Source organism: Rosa chinensis, chromosome 7, assembly GCF_002994745.2.
Source record: "Rosa chinensis cultivar Old Blush chromosome 7, RchiOBHm-V2, whole genome shotgun sequence".
NCBI classification, from domain to species: Eukaryota; Viridiplantae; Streptophyta; class Magnoliopsida; order Rosales; family Rosaceae; genus Rosa; species Rosa chinensis.
The window spans coordinates 38,629,678-38,636,431 of NC_037094.1; positions in this window are offsets into that span (position 1 = coordinate 38,629,678).

Below are 6,754 nucleotides of genomic sequence, written 5' to 3' on the forward strand. Positions count from 1 at the left end.
ACTTGTTCGTCATCTTCCTTTGGACGAAATGGATCTTTCCTTGCATCTAAACTTCGACCGATCATGGGAGTGCTAGCAGGATGTGCTTTGTCCATGTTATATTGCCTGACTTTTGGACATATGCAGACTGGTGGATTAATATTCCACAAACTCAGTGTTCTAGTTCAAGGCCTAGGTAGAATCGAGTTTTCCCAAGATCCTTCATCTCAAATTAGGATTTCAAGTAGCTCGCGGTTTCTCTTATTTCATCAAGAGTACCAGTTATGTTCATATCATTGACATATACTACTACAATTGCAAATCCGGAACTTGTTTTCTTTATGAATACGCAGGGGCATAATTCATCGTTCTTATATCCCTTCCCAATCAAGTAGTCACTTAGACGGGTATACCACATCCGCCTGGATTGTTTTAATCCGTAAAGTGAGCGTTTCAACCTAGTTGCAAACGCACTCTGTGGTTTAGAGTCACTTGGCTTGGGTAATGTAAGGCCATCAGGCACTTTCTTATATATCTCTGAATCTAGATCCCCATGGAGATATGTAGTAACCACATCTATGAGCTGCATTTCCAGTCATTTGGAAACTACTAAGCTAACTAAGTAGCGGAATGTTATAACGTCCATTTTTGGGAGAGAATGTCTCCTCGTAGTCCATTCCAGGGCATTGTGAGAAACCTTGGGCCACAAGGCGAGCCTTGTACCTTAGGACTTCATTCTTCTCATTACGTTTTCTGATAAAGGTCCATTTATGTCCTACAGGCTTTACACTTGGTGGGGTTAGCACTACCGAACCGAATACCTGTCTCTTTGTCAGAGAATCTAATTCTACCTGGATTGATTCATTCCATTTAGGCCAATCTGCTCTTTGTTGACATTTTTCAACAGAGCGTGGTTCGATATCATCGTGCTCTATGATTCCTTGAGCAACAGTATATATCATCAAAGTGTATGGAAGATCTTTCTATCAACTCATACGCACTCTCGTAATCCTTTGAGATTTCTTTGTTCTCTGGAATCATTTCAAACATCGGAGCGTCCTCCAGTATTGATTCATGGACATAACTATAATTAGAGATAATCTCATGAGAGGGATTCTATACATTGATGATTGGTTTGTGCCTTACTCACCCTCTTCTTCCTTGGGTGAGTGTCAATCGAACCAAGTGACCTCCCCCTCTTCCTTGGGGAGCCACAGCCTCAACCACACCTCCACTAAGTGCGGTTGCAGTGCCTCTATCTGCGGCACCGTGCCCTTGTTGGGGACTTCTAACCTTGCAGGCACATTTGCAGCTGGTATATGTGATCTCGTCACTTTTGCGATATCAGTAAACGTATCAGGCATCGAATCTGCTACGTTATGAAGATCGATTATTCTTTTCACTTCACTTTCATTTTGTGAAGTGCGGGGATCAAAATGAGACAGAGTGGGGAAAAACCACGACAATTCCTGTCGTTCCCTTGGAAAATCCTTTTTCCTATCTTCCCTTAACGACGGGAAGACTGTCTCATCAAAGTGACAATCCGCAAATCTAGCGGTAGAGAGATCACCTGTCAAGGGTTCCAAATAGCGGATAATTGTTGGGGATTCGTATCCAACATAAATACTTAATCGTCTCTGAGGACCCAGTGTAGTGCGCTGTGGGGGCGCAATAGGCACATATATTGCTCAACCAGATATGCGTAAGTGTGAAATGTCAGGCTCATATCCAGTTACCAACTGGTACGCAGAAAATGGTTGGCTAGCAGTGGGTCTGAAATGAATAAGTAAAGCTGCATGCAATATTGCATAACCCCATGCAGATATAGGCAGGTTGGTGCGCATAACCAATGCCCTAGCCACCATCTGTAGCCTTTCGATGGTCGCTTCTGCGAGACCATTTTATGTATGTACATGGGGTACAGGATGCTCTACATCGATCCAAATAGATATGCAATAATCATCAAATGCTTTGATGTAAACTCTCCAGCATTATCAAGCCTTATAGACTTGATAGGGTGATCAAGATGGTGAGTCCTTAAACGTATAATCTGTGCTAGGCGTATTGCAGCATTTCTTGTGGACAATAAAACGACATGTGACCAGATTGTCGAAGCATCCACCAGAACCATAAAGTACTTGAATGGTTCGCATTCTGGATGGATAGGTCCACAGACATCTCTTTGTATCCTTTGTAAGAATGGAATGTTTTGTTTTGTATCTTTAGCATAGGAAGGTCTCGATCCTGTTTTTGCTAAAGAGCAGGCTTTGCAAAACAAATGATGTGCCTTTAAAATAGTCAATAAGGCATAATGGGAGGGAGGTAGTGCTTCTGGTACTTCAGAAAGCAATGACTGCATTAGAGCAATCCTAGAACCGACACCTTGCAGTGTGGCGGATTTTTCTCCTATTTTTCACTCGAAAGAAGGGATGTCCGTGTGAGTTCTTGAAAAATACGGATCATCATGTCACCCTCGGTGCCATAGGCGGTCATGCAAAAGCCTGTATGAGCACTTCCCACATTTCATTGTTGGTGACAGTATAGGATTCAATGATCCGAATCGTAGTGAGGCACAATCCACTAAATTGACTCATAAGTTTCTCTAAGATGTGTTTCCTTCCACAGTCATTAGATGTAATATCAAGGTATTCAGTTCCATTCTCACGGTGTGTTTTTACATGATAACCGTTGGCACAAATTGCTGTGAAACATTAACAAGGTTCGATTAGCTCTTGGTGCATATAGGGCGTTTTTGACTTTAAATATATCTCAGATTCTTTAGAGTAATTTTATTTTAGTAGAATGATAATCTTTTCATTCTAATAATAATTTTTTTCTCTAGATGTATTGCTTTACATCTTTATATTGCAATTTTGAACCATGTAAATATGTGTATAGAAAATAAATTTGAATAAATTCAGTGCTTCAGAATAAAATTTGAAATTTATTAATAAGCCAACGATAAGCAAATCAAGGTCTTTGTTCAGAAATCTTATTCATCAATCCATGATTGAAAATAAACTTTAAGACCAAACAATAGTCTAATTAAAAGTGAGGCATTATGCCCTCACAACTGTCTTTGGAAAATAAAATGAACAAAGCAGATCAGTCAAGATTGAGAGCATCCATTGACTTAGCAAGTTCCTCTTTGCCATTGAAGTCTGCAATTGTAAGGTTGACGTTTAGGTCATGACCTTCTTCTTCCATGTAGTGAGCCTCTTGTTCTTTAGACTCTCTATACCTCTTGTAATTGGCTACTACTCTATTGTTTGCTGGGCAGTTCTTGTACCAATGCCCAATGAATCCACACCTATAGCATGGTTCATTGTCAACTCTTTCCTTTTGCATCTTGTTTCCATGATCCCCATGTCCCTTTCCACGTGGTGCATGGTTGCCACGTGGGTAGGGATCAGCACGTCTAAACCCCCTTGCATTGGAGTTATTTCCACCTTTCATTTTTCCATAATTAGCCTCGGGAATTTTCTTTGTCTCAGTGGGCCTGGCATTGTTATTCAAGAGAATCTTATTTTGTCTCTCAGCCACTTGCAGTAGGCTTATCAACTTATTAAAGGTTGTGATTCTTTTGTTGTCATAATCCAACTAATACTGGTTCGCTAGTATAAAAGCTGAATTAGGAAAGGTGGTAAGAGTCTTGTAGATCATATCATCTTCTGTGATTTCCCTTCCACAGAAATTGAGACGTGCCTTTAAGAGCAACATGTCCTTGTGAAGTCATTGACTTTTTTATAGTCAAACAAGCGGATTCCATTCCACTGAACAGCCAGTCCTGAGAGCAAAGTATCGTGAATGTTCCCAAAACGTCCTTTAAGGGCATCCCACAGTTCTTTGGGTGTCTTCAACTGAAGGTACTCCCAGCGTAGGTTAGGATCAATATGTCGCCTCAGAAACACTAAGGCATCTGCTTTCACCTTATTAGATAGTTCACCATCTTTGGGGTCAGTAATGGTGGCAGTGTAGTCTTTTGCCACAAAGGCAGTTTCCATATCGGAAACCCAACAATGGTACTCAAGTCCTTCTGAGTCCAAAATGTCAAACTCATGTCGAGTTGGATCAGCCATCTATATAAAACAAGAGAGAAGATATAAATTACGCAGTCATAAAGACATCCACGTTAATTATTTTCCAAACATATGAATTAGATTTCAAGACCAAGATTCGTAATGGTCACATTTTTTTTTTTTCGATGCTATGTGAAAATACTTTATCACAGTAAGTGTGTGTATAATGCGCATGAATTTTCATTATCATGGCCAAACGGTATTGATATGTTGCATTAAAAATAATCATAGCACATTTAAATATAGCATATAAAAATAAACTACATGGCATGCTCAAATTTCACAAATACACAACAAATTATATACTACACATAATAATAGCAATAATATAGCATGCGTAAAATAAGATATAAACAATAGCATAATTAAAGTCATGCTTAGGAATAACTATATAAGCGTAAATAAAATTCACAAAACATGCTCAGAATTGCATAAATAATATATAATAAAATATATAGATATATATGGCATGCTCAAAAATAAAATATATAATCATGCTTAAAGATAATTATATAAAGCATAAATGACAAAGCATGCTTAAAATGATTAAAATTATTTAACTAAACATGCTCAAAAATCCTAATTAAATATACCATAGTATGAAATTAAATAAATAAAAGAAAACATACTTGATTTTGAGAAAATAAAATGATCCTAGTGCACGCGCGTGTTAATGCAAGCGTGCGTAGCGATGTTTTTTTTTTGGGTTCTACTGGGCTGGCTGTTTTGTTGGGTTGAGAATTAGCACTTTTTTCTCTGGGCCTGATCTTTACTTTGGGCCTTCTCCTTTTTACTTTTTTTTCTCTGTTTTTTCTTTTGTTTCTTTCTCTGTTTTTTTTTTTTTGTTTCTAGGCCTGCAGGGCCTGTTTTATTTTATTAAATTTTTTTTTTGACAGTTGGGCCGGCTCTTTTCTTTGGGCCGGGTCAGCTATTTTATGGGCCGGGTCAACCCGCCTCTTTTTTCTTTTCTTTTTTCATTTCTTCTTCCTCTTTTTTTTTTTTTTTCTTCTTCCTCCTTTTTTCTCTTTCTTTTCTGCGTCTTCTTCTTCTTCTGGGTTTCTGCCCTTCTTCTGGGCCGGAGCCGGATGCCTCAGGTGGGAGGCCTCACATAAGTCTGAGGCTGCGAGGGTGCGGGGCTGAGGCTCGCTGGGCAGAGGCTGTTGGAGGCTGGAGCGCGCGGGTATGGGCTGCTGGAGGAAGACGAAGACGGTCTGGCAGGAATCGGGCTGGAGGAGCGCCTGATTGTACCGGAATTGAACCTCGTTGGAGCTAGGTGCAGGAATTGAGCCTCGTCGGAGCTGGGTCGGGTCTTTGTTTAAGATTACTTCTAGAGTGGGTGTCCAAAGGGTCACTCAGGGGGGAATAGAGCGGTCTGGGCGAGCTGTGTCTGTGAGGCCGGTCTGTTGCAGGCGCTGGGCGAGGTTGTGTGCAGCAGTGCGCAGGGCTGGAGGCTGCCAGAGAGAGGTTGATTGGAATCTGGCCTCAGTGCATCAAGCCGACCTGGAGATCTGTTTTTTTTTTTTTTTTTTTTTATGGTGGCGGCAGAAAAAGAAAAATTTCCTCTAGGGTTTTGGCTTATTTGCTCTGAGCGTGCTAATAACGTGTTAAAGTAAAAATAGATTGGAATTGGTCTACTCATTTCATTCATAACCCCTTTATATATGGATAGGATTACAACGGAAATATCAATTACATTGATGATACTAAATGCTGATTGAGCTGTGATTTGTAATTGCTTGATTCCCTATTCGTTTGTTTCTTTGACGAAGGCACATAATGTGCTTTTCCTTTAACATATGGGTCAAACTGAGAATATGGATCCTACAACACGTACTACTCGATCAATTGCTCAAGCTAACCACAGAAATACCAAGTCTAGTAACAAGAAAGAACTTAAGTAACTGTGCATCCATGTGTCACAAGGATTGAGGTGATCCAAAGACCAGCAATTAAAATTCCACAATATACAGGGAGAGACTTACAGGCGTTGTGCTTGCGTGGGAGAGGGGGACAGAGAGAGAGAGAGAGAGAGAGAGAGAGAGCATAAAACCCTAGAACAAATCCCACATTTCGTCTCGTCTCTCAACCTATTTATATTCTTTCTTCTTCATCATTAGCATTAGCATTAGCGCGCTAATCAAACTTCATTAGCATTTTCAGATGCCCATTGGGCACAAATAGGTTGCGTCCCGCCAATCAGGAGTGGGTATGAAAAATAAAAATAAAAGAATAAAAGTTAAAAAGAAGAACCGAACCCTGACCGCGAGATTGAAACATGAGAAAAAGAACTCAACTTACTAAAACGAAGTCGTCTGCTCCTTCTCCCACCAAAAGTCCAAAAGTCACCAATCTCTGATGCAACAACAGTGAGAGAGGGATAACTTAACGGCATCAGGTAATTGCTCTATAAGATCTTCTTCTCTATTGATTTCTTTATCTTCTGGGTTGCCTATTCTGCAAGTTTATGCAAACGGGTTTATGATCTTTGTATGAAAGAGCTCAAAAATTTAATGATTTTAGGGGTTCTTTCTCATTTCTGGGTGACCAAATTTTGGTTTCTCGGTTTTCAAATGGACGTACCCTCTTTTTGTTGCATTAATTGACTCATTGATTTGTTATAGATCTTACACAAATTATGTTGTTGAAGTGAATGGATTGTGTTGCTGCCTTAGTGCCCTTTAAACAAATTGTATGTT